General features: G+C 37.6%; 1 protein-coding gene and 1 long non-coding RNA gene across 4 annotated transcripts in view; one reads left to right on the top strand and one right to left on the bottom strand.

Annotated features, from left to right (window-relative positions):
• tspan18 (tetraspanin 18) overlaps positions 1-27,463 on the bottom strand; it is a 225,094-nt gene that overhangs the window by 148,285 nt on the left and 49,346 nt on the right. For 2 of the 3 annotated variants that reach the window (XM_062967924.1, XM_008105496.3), the window contains exon 2: positions 11,601-11,653. The exons of the other annotated variant lie outside the window; for it this stretch is intronic. The gene's annotated coding sequence lies outside the window, so the exon portion shown is untranslated. The remainder of the gene's footprint in view (positions 1-11,600; positions 11,654-27,463) is intronic. 3 annotated transcript variants of the gene reach the window in all.
• Positions 6,199-18,647, top strand: LOC134295446 (uncharacterized). The gene is made up of 3 exons (XR_010002013.1): positions 6,199-6,368; positions 10,770-10,866; positions 18,227-18,647. It is a non-coding gene; the product is annotated as an uncharacterized LOC134295446 (long non-coding RNA).

The following is a 27,463-nucleotide window of genomic DNA, read 5'->3' as shown; positions in this document are numbered from 1 at the left end:
CTAAATGCTGGTAATGTGAATTACCTAGGGGAAAGTAGTTTGAACACACAAATAATTCATTATCCCTTAGAGCACAGAGAGAGCAGCCTAGAAAATGAAAAACAAAGACCTAGTTGATTATGGTGATGATTTCTCAGCAAGGAATCAATAAAAATATAGGGATGGGACCTTGAAACAACATGAGTGATAATGAGAGCAAAACTTAATGCTGCCCAGCTGCACATTCCCATTACACGGTATGGATGAACTCCTCCTGATCCTAATTGGCAAAGACAAGCTTAGGGCACTATTCTTTTGCCCCCTGCTCTTGTCCTGCCAAAGCTTATATACTGTACAAAAAAGAACCAGACCAAAGTCTGCAGTAGCTTCAGCCAACAATCTATTAATAAGGATCTGGTTGTAATCTAGACAGAACTACCAATCCAAAATGCAAGAAACAAGAAATATGTTCCAAGAAGTATGAAGCCTAGCTGTCAATTTAATATGGCAGACTTTGCAAGCTGATATCTCAAGCCATTAAACAGCAAACAGAATACATTAGATTATGAACACAAAGACAAGTTGCTACTTGTCCACTTATCTATAAGAGAAGTAGATGAGTGTCTCCCAAGTTGTTACAAGCTGGAAATAATAACCAGAAACATGTGGAACACAAATTCACAGAACTGGATGGTCTGTTCAGAATGCAGTCGATACATATTTTCTCATAAATATAGTTCATTTACACACTGTACTAAGGCATTCGTGGCAAAATACATAATTCGTATTTCATCTATTTTATCCTCACATTAAATTGGATTATGCTAAGATGCAATGATTAGCCTTGAATTACTCAATGACCCTACTTTATGTCTGAGCACAGATACAGATCCATCTAAATCAGGAGAGGGGGAGTTGCTGTTCACCATTTTTGGGTTACCTAAATATTTGACACCCCCCGCCCCCCGCCCCCCCGGTAGATCTCAATTAGGCATCCTCTGAAGATGGGACTTAACCATTGCAAAATTGCTCCAATAAACTGCTCACAGAGTACAGTAGGGCATTTTGAGTGGATATATGTGTACTTGAAAAATAAAGAGTGTTTACTACTGTCTGTAGTCCAACAAAGGGTATGTGTGGTCCACAGACATCAGATAGATGATCACGATCAATCTAAGTGAACCACTACCGTGTTTCCCCAAAAATAAGACAGTGTCTTATATTATTTTTTGCTCCCAAAGATGTGCTAGGTCTTATTTTTAGGGGATGTCTCATTTTTCCATGAAGAAGAATTCACATTTATTGTTGAACAAAAAAATGAACATTTATTATATACTGTACAGTAGTTGTCATCACAAACCAACATAACCAAACTAGACAAACTATGACTCCTGTCAAGAATTTCTTGTTACTACTGTATAAATATAAATAATATAACATTTTAATATATTATTACCATTATTTCCATGTACAACTGGTATGTACATTTACCGATCCTGCAAGTTCTGGTGTTTTGTTTGGCGGGCACCGGGCATGCTTCCAAACAAAAACTTTGCTAGGTTTTACTTTTGGGGGAGGCCTTATATTTAGCAATTCAGCAAAACCTCTGCTAGGTCTTATTTTTTGGGGATGTCTTATTTTCAGGGAAACAGGGTAATATACACAGAGCTAAGAAAAACAAAGCCACCACATTTCAAAATGTCTGTTCATGCATTGAGATCATGCACTTACTCTTCAGGTGAGGCCCTTCTTTGGGTGCCTAGGTATCTGAGGTACAGTGGGTAACCATGGTGGCACTTCAACTGTATAATATCTTCCTCAGAAAGGCCCACCCAGCATGTTCCTCAAGGTTATTTCATCAACAGATAAATTATACTATTGCATTGTGGATGTTTGCATGCTCCTTTGCTTTTGTTTCATTACAGTTGGTCGGTCACATTTATACGGCTTTCATACTGTTATAGTTATTAACCTCTATGTCTTATGTATGTTTTACTCTAATTTCAACTTGTTGAAATCTGCCCTTAGGTGGAACCAATTTCCTTTTTTAGAAAGCATAATTGCTTCACTCAGATGAATATCAGAATCCACAACTGTTTACTTGTCCCATTACCACTATCATTCAATTTCTATGTGGCTCCTAAGCACACACAGCATGCAGCAAACAGCTATATTTGAAGAAAACACAATTTAAAATTAGCCTTATTCCAAGCAGTTACTATTTCTCAATACCACTGCACAGTCTTTCAACAAGGTTTTCTATCAACATCCCCTATCACAAATATACAGAAGAAAGGGCAACCATGGGGAAAGTGCTTGGGAACAACTGAACCTCAATTTGAGAGTGTTATCATGCTTCCACTTCTAGGGAGCAGAGATACTGACTTCCATGGGCACAGGTCTGTCATACAGTTATGACATCATACCATTGCTGTGCTATTGCGGCTACATTCTTTTAAAAAAATTAGACAAATCAATCACGAAGCAAACATTGGAATACAGGAGTCAGTATTGATGTCATTAATGTGGATGACAAAAAGTATGAACATTACTTTCAAATGCAAATATGGGAATGGAGTAATAGAGAGTGTCAACAATCAGCTACCTCCATGAGAACGGCTAGAGTGAATTTCAAGCAAAATAAGATAGCATGAAGAATCAATGGGATAAGGCCCTGAGATCTATGTCCCATTCACATGGTTCCTATACTGGGAGAAAGACAGGACCTCAAACAAGCAACAGAAGTATAATGTTGTTATTCTACCTTAACTTTCCCCATTTCATTTTCTAGAATCTTGGGATTTGCAGAAAAGGGAGGGACATTTAGAATTTCCAACCAAAATATTTCAGTGAGCCACAAAACTACAAATCCAGCATTCTAGAGGATGCATCCATGGCAGCTGAGGAATCCTAGTGTTATAATTGTGTAATGTAAATGGGCATGAAGGCAAAGCATGAAAAATGAAAATTTTATTCATAATGTGCAAAATGGTCCTGGTCTGGGCATGCTTTGCTTTGTAGTACACATACAAAGGAAGAAATGACTGACTTGTGTTTTCCATACCTGCACTTCTCGATTATGTTCCAGTAATATTATATATAGTCCCTAAAAAGAGATGTGTGGGCATCAAATTGGGGGGGGGGGGGAGCTTACATCTCAGCACAGGGATGCATACATCAAAAGTTATGCCTGAAGTAAGAATCATCCATGTGTTCTATGCTCCACTTCATTCTTCCCGCTCACTCCTGACCCTGGATGACATTTGCAAGCTCTTGTTTTCAATGTGCTTTTTGTGCTCATGCTAAATGTCTCTCATATTTGAATATTTTTGCACAGTATATTTTGACAATAGAGAAGTGTTTGCAGAATTTTCTTACAAAGTCAGTTTAATTTTTAATATTGCATTTTAAAAAAAGGTTTGCAATGAAAAACATGTAAAATTCTCAAGGCACCTACAACCTGCAAGGGAAGGGAGGAGCTTGCAAATGATACTACAGTAGAGTCTCACTTATCCAACATAAACAGGCCAGCAGAACAATGGATAAGCGAATATGTCGGGTAATAAGGAGAGATTAAGGAGAAGCCTATTAAACATCAAATTAGGTTTTGATTTTACAAATTAATCACCAAAACATCATGTTTTACAACAAATTTGACAGAAAAAGCAGTTCAATACGCAGTAATGTTATGTTGTAATTACTGTATTTACTAATTTAGCACCAAAATATCATGATATATTGAAAACATTGACTACAAAAATGGCTTGGATAATCCAGAAACTTGGATAAGTGAGACTCTACTGTACTTACAAGAACATACTGGTGACAATCAGAAAATATCTAACAGTCACAAATCTTGTCAAAACATTGTATGTAACAGAACTCAAACAGATGGAGTATTTCCAAGACACCAGCAACAGTTTCGGCTTTGGAACTGGCACACTAGCTGCTACTAGAGATCTTTCTAATTTCTAATTTTTTATTTTGAGCAGGAGTCATGCTATTGTCCCTTGGTGACATGCAAGCTCTCCCTTGCTTTTCTCTAATCCCAACTCACTCCTATGTTTGCAAAATGATTCTTTCAGATACAGAAATATAAATATTTTTAAAGAAGAATGATAAACTTCTGAGAGAGGAACACTTTTCTATTATTATTTTATTATTGTGTTTATTTAAACCCCACTTTTTCTCTCCACAAGAAGACTCATTGACAGAATGACATTCTGTTTCCACTTCTCTGAAAGCTATAGAGGACATCGCTACAAAATGAAAGTCCCAAGGCTCTGTTCTAATCAATGTAGGGATTATTGGCAACATGAAGGCACCTACCATATATACTCATGTATGAATCAAGAAATTTTAGTCAAATAATCAACTCAGAAACTTGGGTCAACGTATCCACTGGTCACAGTGAATACTATAAACTCATATATATTTTTTTTAAAAATCCATCCTTTTATCTGAATAAAGTGATGAAATAATAATAATAACAACAACAACAACAACAACAACAACAAACTTTATTTGTAGACTGCCCTATCTCGCCGGGGGGACTCAGAGTGGTTTCCAACATATATGACAAACATTCAATGCCAACAAAAAAACATATCAACAAATTACATCAAAACAAGACACATCAAAAATATCAACTAACTGAAAACTTAATACCAAATAAGAATACATTAAAAATCAAATTTAACAATGCTAGCAAACATAATCACCTCATACAAATTAACACGAGAATAAAAACACAACTGGACCCTTATTAAAAGATAAGGTGGATTCCAACAACCAACAGGCAGTGGTCAATTCCAGTATAGACAAGATTTAATGTATCTAAACAATGATATAAGTCAGGACATATTAGTCTTTCTCCACTCCATATGTCAGAGCGCATAGGTGTGTTTGGGAGAATCTAAAAGAAGCATAGTGTACATTGTCTTATATGAATTGTTGTTTTGTACATTGTTTTTAAGCATTGAATATTTGCCCATTTATTGTAAGCCGCCTTGAGTCCCCTCTGGGAAAAAGGCGGGGGTAAAAGTGATGTAAATAAATAAATAAATAGTGCATAAGTGTGTCTAGGAGAGTCTAAAAGAAGCACTGACGCCCTCTACTCTCTCTATCGCAATGCCACTTCTAGCCTTTTTGAACACCTAGGCAGGGAAATGGACAGAGCATTGATGTTTCCCCTCTTTGCAGAATGGCTGATTTATCCATGGTAAAGGTAAAGGTTTTCCCCTGACATGAAGTCCAGACATGTCTGACTCTGAGGGCTGGTGCTCATCTCCATTTCTAAGCCAAAGAGCCGGCGTTGTCTGTAGACACCTCCTAGGCGTTGTGGCCAGCATGACAGCATGGAGTGCCGTTACTTTCCCACAGAAGCGGTACCTATTGATCTACTCACATTTGCATGTTTTCAAACTGCTAGGTTGGCAGAAGCTGGGGCTAACAGCAGGAGCTCACACCGTTCCCTGGATTTGAACTGACGACCATTCGGTCAGAAAGTTCGGCAGCTCAGTGGTTTAACCTGCTGCACCATCGGGGCTCCGACTTATCCATGGGTCATATCAACATCCGCAATTTTGGGCACAAATCTATCTTCAACTTATACATGGCGTTGACTTATACCTGAGTAAATACAGTGATTTGTATGAAGTGAGATCACTGCAATATGAATTGTCATATGGAATTCATGGATTCCATATGAGTGGAGTGGAACTTGATGTCCTCCAGGTGCTGACAAACTCCCTTCATGCCTCACCACTGACCATCCTGGCAAGGGCAGACGGGAATAGTTCAGTAGCATCTGTAGGTGCCCGAATTCCCAGCCCTTGAAATTGCTATATCTACAGAAGTAGCCATTTCCCTGCCCCTTAATTTGAGATGCATATGTTTTGAGAAAGAACAAGCTCTGCTTTTTCTTCCAGCTCTATTCACTGCCTTAAGTGAAGAGATTCTTGCCAAGAAAAGAGAAAAGGGCTCCACAGAAAGAGGCACCCACGCTTCCAAATCTTAATAGCGTCCACTAATTAAAACACAAAGTAGCTGGGGCCATTGGATTAATAGACATGGCTTTCTCTTTTAAAGTCTTTTTGCCCACTTACATCTCGCTTCACTCTTTCTCTACTCCTGAACCTTTCAAAAAAACCAAAAATACAGCTTGCTTATCTTACAGTGTGGGGTTGCCTTGGAAACCACATCCCCCTGCGAGATGCTCTGTCATAACATTTCAGCACTGCAAGCTTAAAGACACAGCATCCTTTACTCCGAGGTCTTGGGAGCCGGCCTCCATCTGTGAAGACATGCAGCTAAGAGAACAGGGAAAGGTGGAAAAGAAAGACCCAGCAGTCACCATCTCCTATGCTGCTGTGCTGTTGTTTTTTTAAGTGGGTACTCAGCGTCCTCTGTAAACTATATTTTTCCATTTAAAATGTATGGAATGGAGGAAATGGACAAATAATGTATTAATGTTTGTTTCAGACATCCTTTCAGTAAAGTTCTAATTTCTCAAACTTGTAACAAGATAGCAAAGGAAGCCATATATAGCCATAATTAATCATAATGGGAAAAGGGTTTCCAATGGTGTGCTCCTTAATTAGGAGTTGGGCTTCCAGGCTTTAATAATTAAGGATCCAGATGGAAGTTTTCCAGGTTCTTTGATTGACAGAATGTGTCAGTTATTAATTAACATATGAGGCAATTAGCTTCAAACCTTTGTGGCAAAATAGCACTACAGCTGTGCAACATTTGGATAGGAAAAACTAAGCAAAGTAAAATTTGCTCAAATGTTGCAGAAGATTAGCAGCAGGAGTTATATAATAAAGTCCTTGTTACTTGCAAAGGTTATATTTCTGGAAAATGCGTATTTACTCAAAAGGAAATAATTTTATATTTGTTGGTAATATGACAACAAAACATAACAGAAAAGAGAGGATCTTTTTATTCCATGTATGTTCAAGACAATGTGAATATTTGAGATGGTATGTTACTGATTTGTGCAGCAAAACCAACATTTACCAACTTAATGGACACACATGGAAATGGTTATTTAATTACATTTCTATTCACTTCCGAGAAAGAAATGTACCACGAACCAAGTGCATCCCAACATTACAATTTGGTTCTGCTGTGATGAATAGAAAATGATCCTGTTAGTGCTGGATCAGAAAGGGGTAATCATACATGAGTTGGTGGTAGTCCTAACAAGTCAGATGGAATACTTGGCTGGATTCACAGGAGAGCCAATATGGAGGCAGACTCAATTGCAAACCAGGGCATGAGCCAAGAAACCCATCTGGATGGAGGCTAACAGGGAGAATAACTAAGCTGAATGGCACGTAGAAGCCAACAGACAGAAGGGTGCAAGTAGAAAAAGAAGACAAGAAGAGAAAGTAGGCTGGTGGAGTAGAAAAACCTGCAGTAAGCCTAGAGTTCCATCAAAACAAAGCCCAGGTAAAGTTACTGTCTTAAACTGGACGTGTTCTTAGACAGTCTTGGTTTACCACTGGACTTGTCTGAGAGTTGAGCCATTTATTGATTTTATATCCCTCTTTTGTCTCAAATGGGATTTAAAAAATCTTACCTGTGATTTAAAACAGAGCAGTTGAAACAGTATAAAATCCCAAAGTTAAACCAAACATGAATACATTAAACTAAAATACTATTTTTAAAACAATCAGAACAATTAAAATATGTGATGCATATTAAAACAGCACACCCAGTTACGCATCACCTTAGTCAGTCAAGACTGAATAATTCTTTAAACAAGGTCTTTGCCTGCTAGTAAAAAGTCAACAGACAAGAGGAAGATCCAAAGCCTAGGAGCAGCCTCTGAAAGGACTTTCTCCTTGTAATCCCAACCAACTAAGCCTCCAAGGGTGCTGGAATGGAGAGAAAGTCATCCCCACAAAACCATAGGATTTGGATAGGCTCATATGGGGAGATGCAGGCTTTCAACCAGTATAGACCTAAGACAAACGCAAAGGATTTTTAGCTTACATTAAGCTTAACACTACCCAGTTTCACAAGATCATACCATATTCTGCTAGTTCTTACTTTCTCCACTCTCTTGCTAATTTTGCACATTTCTATCATAACTTTTTTCTAAAGTAGAACAAAAGCAAACACACAACTCTCTAAAATCTTCATCGCCCAGTTTTTAAACCTGTTTTTGCTATACTTAAACCTTTATTTTTCAAATGGGTTGACCAGAATTGTTGATGGTGCTTGAAATCTGTGCTTAGAAACCAAATCCTGTGTGACACAGTGTAGCATAATAGTTCCACAGGCCATATGACATTACATTTCTCCTTACTTCTCCAGGACCTACCATTTTAACCATTACAGATCACCACCCTCCAGTCACTGAGCACCAAGGAACTGGCTGGTGGAGAGCAGGGGGACTGGAAAAGTGGAGTCCTCCACAGGTATATGTTGCCATTGGTTTGCATCTTGCTATGAAGACAAAGAAAGACATTTCTATTCTTCACCTGCTCTCCATCAACTGCTGCAGGGAATAATCAGTACCTTTAACACTTGAGAAAATTAGAAAAGATTATCAATCTCTGCAATGGCCAAATAGGCTGGTGTAAAGCAGACATCTATATATGTCACTAACAGGATGTCAGCCATAATTTGCATTGGCATTTAGGGGTTTTTTCCTATCTACTTCTCTCTCACTAGCTTCTATACTCTTGCCATTCCTATTTTGCCCTTCTTAGCACTCATAGATTAGATTCCCTCCTCTCTGTATCTGAATTCTGCCCTCAGTAGTTGCCAAGATGATATTACTCTTGGCTTTGACATGGCAGTGATAATACTTTTAAAACAGTTACTGGAGCTTATTTGTCTGAATTTTGTAATGTCATTTGTAACACATTACAATGACAAGTATGCTATACATGCAAGAAACACATTATGGACTCTGTCCTGCTACACAGCTAATACTTCTGAATACAGCAAGTCCCGAAATCTACCAAAGGGAGGAGGAAGAGAAAGCACAGAACATCATTTTTCAGAATAAAACCAATAGTGCAATAATGAAACTTAAATATTTGCAGAAAGGTTATTAATGTCTTAAAGGAATTTCAATCCTTTACTTTGGTGGTTTTATGAAACAAATATTAATTTTGTATTAACTTGTTAGACAGTAATGTCTAACAAGTTTTCTCCTGAACAGTTAAAATGAAAAGAAGGAATATCTGGTGGTGCTGCCTTTTGTGTGTACCACTGTTAGAGGCATAAAAATGGTGAAAATTACCTGTGGTATCATTTATACAAATCATATTCTCTCCTAGAAAGCTTACCTACCTAGTTATCTTTAAGGCACTGGATTTCTTTTTCATTCCCTCAAGCCTTTTAAGTATTGCAAGTACTGTGAAGATTTCTTCCAACTACTATTATCACTACGTTCATGATACTCTACTTCTTACTATTGTTTGTGCTATTTATAGTTAGTGTGTGGTATACCATCCCAGAAGGATATTCCCTGTGTTTTTAGTTCTGTTTTTACTCAACTAGAAGGATGCACACAAGCTGTTGTTCTATCACATACAAATCTTGTAGGTTATGGATAACTGGAACTATGTCTTCAAATGCTACTATTTATACATCTGTCGGTTGGCAAAGCACAAACAACTTAATGTCTTATTGTTGTTCCACCACTTGTGATCTCAAAGGCAAAAAACAGATCTCTCTGATGTGACAAATTCAAGCACAAGCTTAAAAAAATCCCAGGGTTACACTCACTGTATCCTTCCAAAAGGTTAGCAATGATACTTCATCCTTTTTTTAATGCTGAAATCTCAAGTGGAACCAGAAAACGATTGCCTTTAATCCCATTCAATCCTTACAGTCCTAGTTCTCACCCTGAAAAGCAATTGTCATGTTTCTAGTGCTCATGGCAATGCAACCTATCTCTTTTATTAGGGAAGACAGGTAGGACACATAGACAGAGAAATAAACACTTGAGATGAGTTAGGAACAGCAGGCAAACTCAGAGCTTATGAAGCATCCATGCCTCAACAGCTTCAAACAGATTTAATTCTCATGCTTCCAAATTCCCACATCTCAGAACAATAAATAATCTTTAAGCATGCAGGGTGTGCTGAACCTCCCAGGGATAAGTAATCATTATGCCTGCAACTCTGTGAGCATCTAGATCAGAGGAATTTTCAGCTGAAGCTACACAAGAAGATCTGCTTAGTGTCACATAAAATGCTGCGAAGAGAATGCTATATCAATTCAAATAACCTTCAGGCTCATAGAATGGCAGAATTTAAGAGACAGGAAGCTAGTGTATAAATAGTGGCCTGCAGTTTGCAAATGTCATAATCCCAGTCCAAATCTAAGTTACTGGCATTCTCTTGCTGTACCACAGGAAATTCTTTTGGATTTATTTGCCTTTCAGAATAAGAAAGAGATGGTACAGTCGGCTCTCTGTATCTAGGATTCTGCATCCAAATATTCAGTTACCCATGGCTTGAAAATACTCGGGGGGGGGGGGGGGGGAATCAAAAAATCAAACCTTAATTTTGCTACCAAGCTCTATGCTGTTGTGTAAGTATATTCTGCTGTAGTCTCCCACCATTTTACAGATTATCAGGGAGTTTCCAGCATTTGTTTGGGTTGTTTGCCATTATATATAAGGGAACAACATTATGCCACACCATAAATATATAACAGAACTTGAGGATCCATAAATTTTGATATCCAGAGTGGTCCTGGAACCAATACTGGATACTAAAGACCCACTTGTTTACTTCTCATTTTTGAAATATTTTTCACAGAGTTATCCACATATCTGTAAAGGCACCAGATCCCATCTGATCTTGGCAGGCATGGTCCTGGTTAGTATTTGGAAGGGACTCCACTAAGGAATACCAGGTAAGTTGTATTTCAGAAGAAGGAATTAACAAAAACATCTCTGAGTATTTATTTCCCAAGAAAACCCAATGAAGGTCATGGCATTGTCATGAGTTGAGAAGTGCCTCATACACACATACAGATATAGATATAGATATAGATATAGATATAGATATAGATATAGATATAGATATAGATATAGATATAGATATATATGAGAAGCCATATCCATTCTTCCCCATTTGGTTTCCAATGTAAAGGTAAATGTTTCCCCGTTGACATTAAGTCTAGCTGAATCTGACTCTTGGGGGGGGGGTGCTTACCTCCATTTCTAAGCCGAAGAGTATATCATTGTCTATAGACACCTCTTAAATCATGTGGTCAGCATGACTACATGGAGTGCCATTACCTTCCCGCCAAAACGGTACCTATTGATCTATTCACATTTGCATGTTTTTGAATTGCTAGGCAGGCAGAAGCTGGAGCTAACAATGGGAACTCACCCCCGTTTTGCAGATTTGAACCACCGAACTTCCGCTCAGAAAGTTCTGCAGCTTAGCAGGTCACTCCATTGTGCCACCACAGCCCCTTGGTTTCCAAAACAAATAATAATTTGTCACAGCCTTTAGGTTTCACAATGAACTTTGAATGAAAAAAGAGCCCGCTACTGAATGGTGCTACTTCTGCAAAAGAAAGTGTGTTATTTGTGCAAAGGTGAATTTGTATGAAGTAAACAAATATATAACATCACTGACCTTATTTTCAACTATCTTCTGTAGGTTCCAGTTTCCCTTGTCTTTAAAATGTACTGAAAAATATAAAATAATGTAAACAGAGTGAATGCCTTTATCAGAACCCTTCTAAATTCCAAATGTTTTGAAAATAAATTTAGAGTAGTGTTTCTGGGATAGGCAACCTCCAGATGTCATCAGGCTACAGTTTTCTTAACCCCTTTCCATTTGTTTATGCTGGCTAGGACTGATGGGAGTTGCAAACCAACAAAATCTGGGGAGTCACAAGTTGTTCACATCAGCACTACATATCTGTTTCAACCACATGTACTGAAAATAAATTTATACCCCAACATTTAAAAATGAGTGACAAATGAAGTAATTTTTAAAAGCCTTCTCAAGAAAACATATTTGTTACAGAACTGGAATATATTTCTAAGTATCTGATTTGGCTCAGAAGACATGCAAGATTCTATCAACTAAACTGAGACTGTCTCCATGCAGAAAGATGACTCTTAATCCCTATAATAATAAATAGTCTATTGTTGTCAAGTGAGGACCTGGTACAGAACACTATATTACTTTAATTTCCTGGGGACAACTAGGGGGATATAATTGTATTGTGTAATATGCTGAAAACCAGCATATGTTTTCAAACATGCCTTTTATTATTGAATCGTTATACTTTCTCCAATCTATTTGCAAGATGTTATGACCTCCAAAGGTAATAACTATAAGCAGAACACACATCAGACACAGTGTACAATATATCTCATTTGACTGCTCTACTTCGGCAAAGAAATAATAACTTGGCACACTGGTAAGATGTCCAGTTTATCATCATTTTTTATTTCTTACCTGCCTTTCCTTGACAGCATTTTATGTCACCTCATATTTTTCCATTAACTTTAGCCCTATACAAAACCACAACCTAAACATGTTGGGCGGAACTGCCCTTTTTCAAGTTTCATGTGAGAAAGAATCCTCACTGATGTTTCTAATTTATGGTGACCTTTATCATGGGGTTTTCTAGAGCTGAGAGTATGTAGTTTGCCAAAGGTTACCTAGAGGTTTCCCTAGCCAAATGAAGAATCAAACCCTGGTCACCACAGTCATAGTCCAACTAGTATATCATGCTGGATCACTATACTTCCCATTAAAGGATCCTTCAGTTTTTGAGCTTCAGTGAAGAAAAATCAGTTCAAAATGGACAGCCAAGATGATATTCACAATTGAATATCTATAGGCGGAAGTAACCATAACAATGCACCTTTTTGCTTGCTTTAGTATTATGCCAGATATATGGAGGGCATCCATAATTCATTGGTTCATAGAATAAAGGTGAGCAACAACAAACAAGCAAATGCAGTCATCTGAAATGAAATAGCACCCCCTCAGAATTATATACTCTTTTTTTTTCAAGTTGATTGGTAATGCGTTAACAGGCTGCTTTCCTACTCGGCAAAGATTGTTTTTTAAGAGTCGATTTCCCAATGCAACATTAATTCTGATACATATATCAGTGCTGAACATTTAATTTGCATTTTAAATGTTAAAATGTACATATTTTATGTGTAAAATGGATTGCCAGCTTTAAAGCTGACATAAGCTGTATGCAGGCATTCCTCCTGAATGCATGGAGAGCATGTGCCATCTCTGTGCCCAACAGTCCTCTCCATGTGTTGCCCCAGTTCCTAACTGTTTGCAATCTGGGAATGGAAGAGCAGAAACAACCTGTGTAAAGACACTGGGTTGAAACAGCATAAAGAATTGTGGCACATTTTTTACCTCCACACAATTGGAACGGATGTCTGAATGTTGATATAGTTGTGTTGAAATAAATACTGTAGAGGAAATTGAGTTCAGTTTCTTTTGAAAGATTATATTAAACCCACCTGAGTGAAACACAAAGATACATAAATTTAAACTCAAAGAATATTCTGTTTTCCAGTCCAGTTCTAACAACAATTACTACTGAATGACCTTTTTCCTGTTTTCCTTAAGCAAAAACAAAAATAATATTACTGGCAAGCGAACAGGTATGTAGAAACCTTAAATACAGGCTATTCACCACTATGAAAATTCAAACCATAAAATAATTCTTTTCAAATGAAAGTAAAGTGCAAATTTATAGGAATTAAATTGCATAATTGAGTTTCAAATGCCAACCCTTTCCAAGTGTCAAATACAGCTAAAGACAGCTAAACTGCAGAGGGGGATCCATTAAACACTGCAGTTCAAAATAAAGGCTTAGTCACAGCCTCATTTTTAATAGTTGGCATTCCAAGAAACCTGCAAGTAGAAGAAATAACATATAGCGAATATAATCTGATCCTACTAGATTCAGTCTCCATTGTCTTTAAATTTAGTAATTGCTTCAAACGGATAGACAGATATAGATCACGTCTCGCTCAGGGTACTTCTATAATATAGAATTAATGGCTTAATAATATGAAATCATTATAGTTTGATGAGTGATCAGCCCTAATTCTCAAAGAAAGCTAAAGGTCTTGTAAAACTACATATTTTCATAATGTTGAGCCATGGTGGTTAGTAGTGTCAAAGTGCATTAATTCTACAGTGTAGCTGCATACTCAGATGTAACCTACAATGTAGTTTCTCCATCCTTTGCAACAGAATCTTTTCAATGTTTGTAACCCACATTTCAATCATGTTGTTCTCCTCTCCCATTGTTTGAACAAACATAGCCTGGCTTCACTTTTCTTGCTTATGCCATTTCCTCTGCCATCCTCCTGTATTTTCCTAGGTGCAGGGTTCCCCTCTCTCAGTTCTCCAAGGCAATACTTTCTTTCAGGTTGGTTTGACCAGTAGGTATCTATCTTCTGAATTCTACACTTCAGCACACAATAAATAAATAGTTGCCAGGATTCTCAAAATATATTTGGTGCTTTTATTGATTTAAAACTGGCATTCGATTCCATCCCTAGTAGACCAAGCTACAAACTATAGGTATTTCTCCACAATTGTCATGGTGCATTATGCGTCTGAAGAAGTCTGGTTCTGGAATTCAAACATTAAGATGTAAGCATGATTCAGAGAAGCAATTCTTTGTAGGAATAGTCTACAAATTTTGGTGCCTGAACATTTCTGGTGCTTTTACACCCTCCCCACATTAGATCACATTTATTATAGCTCTAATGTTGAATAATAGAGCATAGTTATCTCTTTCATTTAAATATGTTAGGCTCTGGACTCTTATATATGACAGGCAAACAGTTATAGTAACTGTAGATGGAAAGAAGACTACATGGGATGAAGTCCTTATCACACATGTGTGTAATATATTTATTTATTGAATTTATACCCTATCTTTCTCCCAGGATGGGATCAAAGGGGGCTACATCACTTGCACACATAGTGGAATGTACTTGCTTATTATTTACTGAGTTTTGAATATCCCTTCCTTCATAGTTCCAAGATAGTTTATACAAATAATGCAACAATTAAATATCATAATAGAAAAGACTGATTAAAAGTCTACAAAATTATAAAAGCAACCCAGTAAAGAACATAATGTTGATATTTTGGTTATGTATACAGTATGGTTACTGTATAATAAGATTAATTATTTTCTCCTTTTTTGCTGCTAGCCAATTTCAATCAACCATTCAAAATTCAGAAATTTTGTTAGGATGTAGAGGTCAGGAGGTTTAGCTAAGGAAACAAGTGGGTAAGACGTTTAAGCAAGTTTTTAAAATAGTAAGCCAATAAAGCAAACTACAGTAGAGTCTCACTTATTCAACATAAACGGGCCGGCAGAACGTTGGATAAGCAAAAATGTTGGATAATAAGGAGGGGTTAAGGAAAAGCCTATTAAACATCAAACTACATTATGATTTTACAAATTAAGCACCAAAATATCATGTTTTACAACAAATCAACAGAAAAAGCAGTTCAATATACGGTAACGTTATGTGCTAATTACTATATTTACAAATTTAGCACCAAAACATCACAATGTATTAAAAACATTGACTACAAAAACACTGATTACTAAAAGGTAGACTGTGTTGGATTATCCAATCGGTAAGTCTGGACTCTACTGTATATAAAAGTCAACAAAAAGGCCAAAGAATACTCAGGACACTCAGATTTGGTTAGCAGGAAGAAAAAAAACCCAAGAAACTGTCCTTCTCATTAGTTGGAAGTGAAGAGAGAAAAGAAATAAAAACTAGCTAAAAAAAAAAAATCCCATGGTCCTACACTAAAAAACCGGAGAACAAAATGGACTAAACAGGGAGTGTGTAACCAATGTGTGTGCATTTTAATAATACATGTTTTATTCTGGTTTTAATTTTTTATTGTTTAATGTCATCTTAATTTTTATCTTGTGGCTTTCAAAAATGACTAGGTACACGCAGAACACCTTCCAAAAGAAGATCTGTATCTACAAATGGATATATGAAAAAGGGTTGTTCATTAAGAATCCTGGTACTGTACCATGAAAAACCCTGGTACCAAGCAATGATGATCTTTAAAGTGCACACTGAACCCAGAAATTTAGACTTTTCAGGGAAAACGGGTAATATGGTCCAGTGCCTGCCATGGAAAGCAGTAGAAGCTCTGTCAAACTGGGTTCTTTCAGTAATTTAAATGTGTACTATTACAGCTCATTGGTAGCTATAGGGGAAATCAAATTGATTCTTTATGGTGAACTTTGAAGGTTACAATGTTATATTATTTTATTTGGAACCTTACAAATGTTTTAGTTCCCTTATGGAAAAGAGGCAAATAAATCGCAATACACAATGCCTCTGTGAGTAATTATTTGGCAAGGCTGATGGCGTCTGCTACCACTGCAACTTGGCAATCCATTCTGTTCACTGAAGAGGAATGATTCACAGCAAGATGAAAAGTGTTTGATATCTCAAAATCTCTTGCTGCTTTGGCTGAAAGAGTCTTCTAGAGCCAGGAGAAACAGAGGGACACATTGCCTTCAGATCACTGCTGACAGAATGACACCTCACTAATACACTGAGGGTGTCCCAACTGACGCTTTAGTCCTGATACGTCTTTGATAACCCTTCTGTTCACTTGCTAACAGTTTGATAAACCTTTGAACAGCAGTTGGCAGAAGCCATTAAAGCCAGTAGAAAAACTAAACTTCTGCTTAGTGTTAGAATAAAAGTGCTGTCAAATCTGTGCCACTGAGCAGGTTCAACCGAACTTAATAAATGGCAGAGCATTTTTCACCAAAGGTGGCTGTTCCCTCATATACACATACTCCCTTCATAGAATCTGTAATCAAGAACAAAGGATTTTAAAGTTTTTTGTCTACAAGAGATTTCATGCATTTTTGGATTATTATTATTATTATTCACATTGTGGGTTTTTCTTTTATCTTGTTTTCTTCCTTTATGGAAAATTTATTTTGTGAAAATATACTATTTTCTCTGCATAAATTTTATATAGGTTAACTAATGTTTGTCATTACAAAGAACATTTTAAGAAAGAAACTCTGAAATGAAAAAAAAAATCTGTCAGGTTGCTAGGGTATCTTTTCTCATTAGGGACTAGAAATTTACATTTTACATCCCTGTACCAGGGCGTGCCCTTTACTTATTATCTAGAATATCCAAATCCTATTTTATTCTGCAATCATATTTATCTTATTCTTTAAACCTGGCTAGGATAATCACTCTTTTTTTAAATAATGGTCACAGTCACATATTTGATCTGCCCAGCATTCAGTCTTTCTTCTGCATAGAACTGCGGGTAATCTCCATTTTAGAAAAGCACTCTGTCTATGGCCATTTACAAAGAAAAGTACAATGTTCCATTAGTAATATAGGGTGTCACATTCGTCACTATACAAAAGAAAATGGGAAATTGTAGCTGAATGTGCCTATTTACAAAATATTCATTACAGACATTTCCAAAATATTAACATATTCTTTATGTGTTGTATGTCTAAAAGTGGAGCTCCCAATGGTGCAGCGTGTTAAAGCGCAGAGCTGCTGAACTTGCGGACTGAAAAGTCGCAGGTTCGGATCCAGGGAGCAGGGTGAGGGCCTGCTGTTAGCCCCAGCTTCTGCCAAACTAGCAATTTGAAAACATGCAAATGTGAGTAGATCAAAAGGTACCGCTCCGGTGGGAAGGTAACTGCGCTCCATGCAGTCATGCCAGCCACATGACCTTGGAGGTGTCTACAGACAATGCCGGCTCTTCAACTTAGGAAATGGAGATGAACACCAACCCCCAGAGTCGGACACGACTGAACTTGATATCAGGGGAAACCTTTACCTTACTTTACCTATGTCTAAAAGTATAAAGTATACAAATCTTAAAAATGTAAAGTATAACAATACAAAATATAACTGTATTATGTATTTATTTACCATATTTTTACCCTGCCCTTCTCAACCCTGAGGGGGACTTAAGAGTGGCTTCACATATCGGCAACAATTCAATGCCATCAAAACACATAATTGGTAAAAAAAATCTACATTAAAAACAGAGAATTTAAACAAATAACAACAATTACATCAATTATTAAAATCACATTGTCCAATGTCATAGTCCAGGGCCATTCGAAATGTTAATTGCACAGATTCTTTGTTCATTTATTGCACAAAAGTTATTCTCCAAAAGCTTGATCCCATAACCATGTTTTTACTTTCTACCTGAAGGCTAAAAGTGAAGAAGCTGATCGAATATCACTTGGGGATAGAGTTCCACAGCCGAGGGGCCACCACTGAGAAGGCCCTGTCTCTCGTCCCCATCAACTGTGCCTGAGAAGAAGGTGGGACCGAGAGCAGGGCCTCCCTAGAAGATCTTACTCTCCATGATGGTTCATAGAAGGAGATACGTTTGGATAGGAAAACTGGGCTGGAACAGTTTAATATGAATTTGTTAATTTTTCCTATGTATGGAGACACCCTGTATTATATGAGGCAAAAGACCTTGCTTCTCAACTTTTATAGAATCACAAATGTATGCTATGTCTGTACGCTATAATCAAGATAAAATGGTTAAATGTATGGTCTTGTTGATACCTTCTACTCTTCCACAATTAGCTGTGAATTAAAGAAATCTTATTAACAATTTCAATTGTGTATGTGTGTACACGTCTTCAAGCCACCTCTTGACTTATTCCCTGAATTCCATAAAGGTTTCTTGGGCAAGGAATACTCAGAGGTTGTTTTGCCAGCTTCTTCTTCTGAAACATAGCCTACAGCACCTGGTATTTGTTGGCAGCCTGCCATCCAAGTACTAACTAGAGATGATCCTACTTAGCTTTCAGAACCAAACAAGATCTGGTCCCTTGAGGAACCACCTTCATGCAGGGACATGAGAGAACCCCCATCCTTATGCTGGGAGGAAAATGAAACATGCAGCAACTGCCCCGATCCTCCTCCCTTCATCTTTGGGCTGTCCTCTCAGTATTATGCCGGGAGGAGGGCAAGACAGGAGACAGCTGAGTGTGCTCCAGAGGGATTTAGGTGCTGCGTGCCTTCCTCAGGCCTTCCTCTCCACATAAGGACGGGGCCACTCACACTGTCCTTATGCCGGGAAAAGGACAAGACATGCTGTGGTTGAGAGGGCTCTCAGCTGCTGCATGCCTTCCTCCCGTCCTTTCTGCATAAGGATGTGGCAGGCCACTGTGTCCTTATACAGAGAGGATAGAGAAAATGAGGAGGGCCTGAGATAAGCGCCTAGGGGGCCAAATCTGGCCCCCGGGCCTTAGTTTGCCCATGCCTGGCCTAAAGTCAATAAAAGATAGAACGCTTTCTTTTAAAGATTCCTGGAATCTGTGTCATTTCATCTAAAGCAGACACATTGAGGTTTCTGAACAGCATACTCGTAAACAATTTCTAGAACACCACTAAAATCAGAGTTAACAGCAGCAGCAGCAGATGACGTAAACAAAAGAAACATTAAAAGCAAATGTAACAAATGACAGCAGCAGTCAGAAAGGCCAGAAATTGAGGACAAGAAAAGTACATTTTATTCTCACTGCAGTCTGACTGTCTAGCAAATTAATATTTATCATGTGCTTTGCATCATATACTTTTGGAGAATGATGTTCTTATTAAAAATACATTTACAAAGCAGGCATAGTTAGAAAGGACAGCTACCACCAACTTCACTCCTTTGAACAAACAGCAGTTACTTAGTCAATTTTTAAAAGATGTGGTTTAATTAGGAAAGGGATTTTTATTCAACAGCATCCCCAGCATTTGAATTTCAGATTGAAACTTTTAAGGACCATTCAATGTCTAGAGTAAATATTTGTGTACATGAAGGCTTAGAGCAGGAGCCCGGATGCTCAGCCTTATTTATTTTCAAGCTTATGTCTTGCTAATTGTCACTCAGCCATTAGATTATTCTAGGCAGTAAAAGCTTTCAAAGCCTTAAAAAAGCTCATTGCAAATTTTGTTACATCCAAATTGCATAATCCACTCATGTAAATTTCTAATATTGACAAGGTATTACTCTTCCTGCCCAAAAGAGTCTTCATAACACAATAAGCAATTATTTATTTCTGAACATAAGTTTACTGCTATAAAAAGGCATTATTTTCTCTAGTATTGAACAAGGACAATGAAAGTTGATAAATTCTGAGACGTCTAGTTCAAAAAAAAATTACCTTTTCAACTCTGCACTTTCATACAATCTACATGACAATCCATTTTAAATCTGTTTTACACATTTTCTGGTTTAGCAAGCTCTTCTAACAGGAACTAAGCAGGAGCTCTAGTCTGATAAGGATCCATAAGGTTCTCAGAGATTCCTTGCCTGCTTCAGTTATTTGGTGTCCTGGGGAGAAGTAATGACTGGAAAAGCAATTAGAAGTCTGAAACCTAAAAGTACAAGGGTCGAAGAAGTTTGCAAGAACTGAGAAGGAAAATAATTCCACAGAAAAACAAAAAAAGTGTATTTATATTATTCCAAAGTGGTGTTTAATTTGACAAACTGAAGCACAAAAAAATCACTTTGAATTTTTTAAACACATTCATTTGCAAGAGTTCTACGTAATTCATTGTTAGAAACGAGTATCCCCATTCATCCTGTTTTGTTGCATGCAGGCAGTGGAGAGGTTAAACATTCCTCTCATTCTGTTGCCTCTCGTCCTTTTCCTCCAGCCAGATAACAATGAAGTCTCCACGCTGGGAGATACTGCTAATGCTTCCTGTGGGGAGACTAGTGACCTGCCACAAACAGGATTATGATTACAACTTACATAAAATGTGTATTATATAGTTGTGGGAAACAGAGATTTTGTCAGAAAAGTAAATTCCTCTCAAAGTAGGCACAGGAGGCTAGTAATTGCTTCTTCCACTTTGTGTACCAAGTAATGTGTGTGATCTAATGCACTGCTTGTTTGACATTAGTTATTTAAAAAAATACAAAAGCAAAACAAAACCCTACAAAACCAAAGACTTAAAAATGCATGGTGAAAAATGTAATTCTAAGCCTGAACATTAATAACTCTAATCATGAAAGCTAATATTGAGAGAACATTTTTCCAAAAGGATGTGTTCTTTTGGTAATGTATAGCAAGACTTTGTAGATTAGAAGTTACATTATGCATGCTTTTTATTTAAAATTTAAAGCATGTTTCAAACTAGTATTTTATTGGAAACAGCAATTTTGGGACATACTGAAGCAAAAATAAATTTGTGGAAAATCAACTCTGGGTTCTGATCTAGGTCTCCTAACACTACAGCTAGTGGGCAAACACCCAAGGGAGAACTTTTTGTAGGAAATCAGAATAATCTTTGAGTCCATCCACATGCAGGACCAGATCAAGGTCTTGGCTCTACTTTCAAAAATGGAAATCAATGGATAAATTAATGTATGAGGCAAAATAAGGGCACTGTTTCCTTAAATAAGGATTTGGCTTACAAGTTTTTTTTCAAATCCAAATTTTCAACATGGCAGCCAATTAAAAGTTTCACTGAGCATTTAAATACAATTTGAGCATACAAACAAAAGGGGCAGGCAAAGTGGCAATGAAATACAAACACAGTGAATGTGAATTCTACATGTGAATTATTTTCAATGTCTTACACTCTGCAATGCTACAAATTTGGGAACTAAAGGAAAACTTCACAGATGGGTGTAAAATTCATACTGGTGGAAAATGCCTTTATCTCTCCCCCACCAACTACACCCAAGTTGTAATGTGAAGTTGGCCTTTAGGCCATAGCTTAAGTGTTAGGTCCATAAGCTTTGATCCTCATCCTCCTCCTAAACAGCACATTATTGCTTCCTCCGGTGCACACTTTTGCTTCCATTTCAATCAATCACACTTTATCATTATGTTCGAAGCCTGGAGTATGTTTAATCTTAACCATAAGTTAGGAAACCAATCTCCTTCATGAAACAAGGTTTGGAATTGGCCTATTTCAATAAACCTCAGTAAATAATATCCAGATTTCGTCTGTGTTCTAACACATCTGAGCTTTAACCAATAATGGTTAGTTAAACAGGGAAGCAAAGGCTTCTGGTTTCCTTGTACATATGCCACATAAAATTGGAAGGGGTGAAATGACAAGACACAGGCTCATTCACAGAACATCATCACAGAACCCATTGTGTAGAGGCTCAGAATTAAAGATATTATGCCAAGAAACAGACAACCATTTAAACCTTCCTAGGAACTAAGATTAATTTCAGAACTAGCACTACAGCGCTGTAACATCATCCTGATGCATTTCTTAGCAAATTCCATCTTTTTTCCATGCACTTCTCTTAGTATTATTGCCAAATTTTGTAATCAAAAATGGTGAAATTTCCTTAGATGTTGTTGGACTGAAACTCCTACCAGTCTTAGCCAGCATAGTCAATGATAGGGCATATTGAGAGCTGTGATGCAAGAGCATCTGAATAGCCAAACAACCATGTTTTTAACATTAGTTGTATTCTATCTATCTGGATTGTTTGGATTTCATATTTTAAGACAATGTTGTATTGTTCTACATTAGGTAGGCAATAACTTGGAGGATGAATTGTCCGCCTCCTCATAAAAAAAAAACCTAATAATCTCATTAGCCAGAAGTCATCTCACTTTAGATTAGATGTCATTTACTGGAGTAAAAAGGAGCAGTCATTTACTTCTTTGCTCGCCCATCAATGAAATAATGAGATCAGACAACTGTGTTGGGATAAATATGGGCAACTATTATTAAATAGTTACCTATTTAAACTTTATCCATTAACTGCAACCAGCTAAATGTGGGGGTTTGAACTTGATGTTGTGTAAGCCGAGGCAGCAGCCATCTGAGATCTTCTCATTAGCTGATTTGGGTGAGACACCTGAACTCTCCCTCATAACTCACCATGAATCGTAAAGAGGGCAAATGCTTAGGGAAGTTGCATAGAGTATTCACACCCCAAGTTGAAAGACTTCAGGGACTAGAATTCCCTTGCAGCTCCAAGGCCATTTCTGTTCTCCCCCACCACTATTGAGTGAACTCATTGGTGGGGGTTTCCTTTCCGTCCCTGGCCTTCACCAAAAGGGGGGCTTTAGATGAACACTGAGATGTGAATGAAACCAACATAACAGCTTAGAAAGCCTAATTGAACCATTTCTATTCCTTCTTAAACAGACTGTGTCCAATGGTTTTGATGCGACAGCCAGCCACAAAGAGAGACAAGTTAGGCAGGTGGGGTGATAAGTGGGGAGTGGCAAACCCATGGGCAAGTAAGTGAGTGGGAGGGGGGGCAAGCAAGTTCACCACCACTACCCTAGAGTGAATTTTGTATTTGTTACTGGATTGGGGGCTATTGTAGTTTTTTGTGTCATTTGTACAATTCAACTCACACTTGAAACTGCCTGTAACACACACAAGTTATACCAATGTGATACGCTCTTCCAGCAATATAAATCCCAGTTCCATATTTCATGCATGTACTTCTTCTGTACTGAAACACACACACACACACACACACACACATTCCATTGCTTAGAAAAAGTGATTGCTTACAAAAAAATTATTAATCCTACAACTACATGGAACAAACTTTTTAAATTCCACCCAGAAGCTCATGATCTGGTCCAAAATGAACAGCAGTATATTAATTAACTGATTAATTTCCATGGGTATATCTATATACTGAACCATGCTCTAAAATGTTCTCATGCACATTTTAGTTGCCTGATGTTTCTGGTAAAGCAACATGCTCTAAGAAGTGTTCAAAAACTTCAAATGGTCCAAAATACTACAACCAAATTGCTGCCTAGGGCTGGTTACAGAAGGCATATGGATCCCTTGTTACAACAGCTCTGGGTCAAAGTGCTGAATAAAACCTGAGTAAAAGCCCCATACAACTAAGGCACAGCATATTTCAATTATTTATTCTGTGTTCCAAACTTTGATATTGTTAACTACTTCAAAATCCATTCTGAGGGAAGAAAGGTAGGATTTAATTCTAATAAATGAATGTAGTGTAAATTGAAAGATCTCAGAGCATTAGATGCCAAAAAATACTCAGATAAGATTGCTGCTCAAAAGCATTTCAGTCAAAAGGCGATATGATTGGTCACAACAAACATGGCACAGATCTTTCTGAGGCACGACAAGCTCTTACACAAACAGGGCTGTATCCTGTCAATTAACTACACAAGCCATAAAATGTCCTGATAGTAATTTGGCTCTTTCCTTTCCCTCAAAGATCTCCCTTTATCTCATTCTTCCAGAGAGAAAGAAAAGATAAAGGATCTGATAGGTTTCTTCCCAATTGCTTTAACAGCTACACATGACTACTTCCCTATTTTCCCCTATAATTGTGACTTCCTTTTTTAAAAAATTGTAAACAAAATCCTCACATTGCTGTTTCTCAGCGGAATCACATTTGGTCCTTTGTGGACCCATTGTGAGGCTTTGTGTTGGTAAGAACAAACACATACCACATTTTGTTGGAATTGACAATTTAATATTGCAGCTAAATAAGCCTGGGCCACAGCATGGGTCTAGACCCAAACACTGCATAGCCTCTAACTGTCCCAGTTTGGCAGGGACAGTCATAATTCATTTTTCACTATTCCGTTTTTTTAACTGTTTTCAAAATGTTACAATTTTTCCTCTTCCTCTTTTCCTCTCGTCATCGGGTTAAACTTGTGAATTTGCTGGCTAAAAGTTTGCCGGTTTGCAGGGTGAGCTCCCACTATTAGCCCCAGCTTCTGGCAATCTAGCAGTTCAAAAACATGCAAATGTGAGTAGAACAATAGGTACCACTCTGGCAGGAAGGTAATGGCACTCCATGCAGTCATGCTGGCCACATGACCTTGGAGGCGTCTACGGAAAACGCCAGCTCTTCAGCTTAGAAATTGAGATTAGCACCAACCTCCAGGACCTAGGACCATCAGACTATCTTTAAGATGTCAAAATTATTAGTGGGGAAGAACATACAAGGTGGGAAAGGCTGCAGCAGTTTGCTCCTTCCATTATTATTATTATTATTATTATTATTATTATTATTATTATTATTATTATTATTTCTACTCAATATCTCATCTCACATTCTTCCTACTTCAGCTATCAAGGCAGATAGTCAAGAGTCCCAGAGGATGACTGCATAGCTGCCTACTTAAGAAAAGCATCTTTATTCACATTTGTCCTGGGACAACATTTCAAATACTGTGTGGCAAGAGTCATTGAGATGTAGCAGCTTGTGTTGGGAAGAAGGCAATAGCCTCAGAGGAAGGCAACCCTCTCCTAAACAAATCTTGCCAAGAAAACCCTAAGTAAGGTAGTATTGGGGTTGCCATAGATAGGAAATTACCTGAAGATGCACAACAACAACAACAACAACAACAACAACAACAACAACAACAACAACAGAAAAAGATCACATCAGATAATTCCCTAATATGGCAATCTGGACCAAGCAAATATGAATCAGAGGAAAGGATCTGTGGTGTGACAATATTTCAGACCAGCTGGAATGACTTTATAGAGATGAACTCTAGTCTATTTGCAGTCTGGCCTAGTCTGAAATCTTTTTGTCTCACTTGTTAATTTCCAAATTCGTTTTTAAGGCTCCAGCAAAACTTATGAGACCACTTATGTATCCAGAATTGCTGCAAAAATTTCTGATTTTCTCCCTAACCTTATTAATCAATACAGCTAACACACATAAAATAAGGTAATCGTCTTCTTTTTTCAAGAGATAGGAACAGTGAAGACACTGTGCTTCCTCAAGAAGACGGCTACTTTCATGTCTTTGCACTGTTATCTGTTTCCTGCCCCTCCCCTCCTTTAAAAAAATCTAGCTTTAGGCTATTTGGAGAAAGAGCCTATGTGTGCCTTGAATGATTAAACTCCTAAAACTGCCTAAAGTGCCTTGCTTCAAACATTAAGGCATCCATGCACATTCTCTGTCCTACTTTCTTTCTTCATCTCTCCCCTAACACAGTGCTATCTTGGTGGCTCCTGTGTTAGTGCAGTATTGAATGCACTGAGGTTTAGTCCAGATTTTAAAAGTTAATCACTATAAACTAAATCCAGCAGTTTTGTCATTAACATTCAGACTGAGGTTCAGAACAGACTCACTGCCTCATCGATATGAAAGTCACCAGTCACTACTGTCTTTATCAATATCCTCCAATTTGTCTAGAACTGTTGCTGTATCTTAGATAAAGTTGGAAAAAATTATCTTGACTCCTGTTACTAGTGTTCACTGAAAACTAATACACATTATCCTTTTCTAACTAAGCCCAAAGTACATGTAATAAAAATGATCACTATTTTCCTCTTGCGGCCCATGTATCCACTCCCCTGCCCTCTTCCTATCATGTATTCCATTGTTTTACATGCATCTGATTAAGCGGGTTGCAGTTTACAAAGGTTTATGCCAAATAAAATGTATTCCACTGTAAGGGGACAGAAGACCCTTTGCTGTTTTTGATTATAAACCACTTGGAACAGACCTGGTCAGACCCATGCTTTGTAAAGCATTTATTTACATGTAAGTAAATAAATTATGGCAACTCTTACTGTAGACAATATAATTTAACAACTACTACAATATAATAAAATTTTAAAGTACTGTTCAACAAAGTAACATGTATATAATACATTAACAAAATGTGTAGACTAATGAAAAGTTCTTTCTTAATTATAATAATTATAATAAATTATAATAATAAATTATAAAAATACAGTGAAATTAAAATAGGGTATTCCAGCATGGTAACATCATTTGATAGATGGACTATGACTCTGGAGTTCGATTCCCTGCTCAGCCATGAAAACCCAATGGATGACCTTGGGCACTCTTGGTTTCAGAAAACCCTGTGGTAGGGTTGTCTTAAGATCACCATAAGTCAGAACTAACTTGAAGGCACACAGCAACAGCAACAAAACATCAGTTCTTCTTCCTCAGCTTTCAACTTGCAACAAAGCTGCAGTTCTGGAATTGTCGCCAGCAGTGGCTAGTAGGTCAATGATAAACTGAGACTGGATGTGCACTGCCATATAATCCACTTTCAGAATGCATATTAACTACATTGAACTGGACTATATAAGTACACTACCATACAATCCAGTCCAATGCTGTTAGTAAGTCATACAGATAAAAGTGAAAGTATTATTCTTCAACGCTGTGCTAGGAACTGTTTTGCCTTCATATTCCCATAGAGTAAAGACCTCCCCCCAAAAGGTCAAAAGGCACTGATCTCACAAGGCATGAGATTTTCCAAAACAAGTATGTGTCTCTGGACTAAAAGGCAGGGCCACAAAGCCACTATAGCAGTGGTTCTCAATCTGGGTCCCCAGATGTTTTTGGCCTTCAACTCCCAGATCCTAACAGCTGGTAAACTGGTTGGGATTTCTGGGAGTTGTAGGCCAAAAACATCTAGGGACCCCAGGTTGAGAACCACTGCACTACAGGTTATGCCCATTGCTTTTAAAGTTTCA

Source organism: Anolis carolinensis, chromosome 1 (assembly GCF_035594765.1).
Source record: "Anolis carolinensis isolate JA03-04 chromosome 1, rAnoCar3.1.pri, whole genome shotgun sequence".
NCBI classification, from domain to species: domain Eukaryota; kingdom Metazoa; phylum Chordata; class Lepidosauria; order Squamata; family Dactyloidae; genus Anolis; species Anolis carolinensis.
This window is presented reverse-complemented; position numbering and strand designations above follow the sequence as displayed.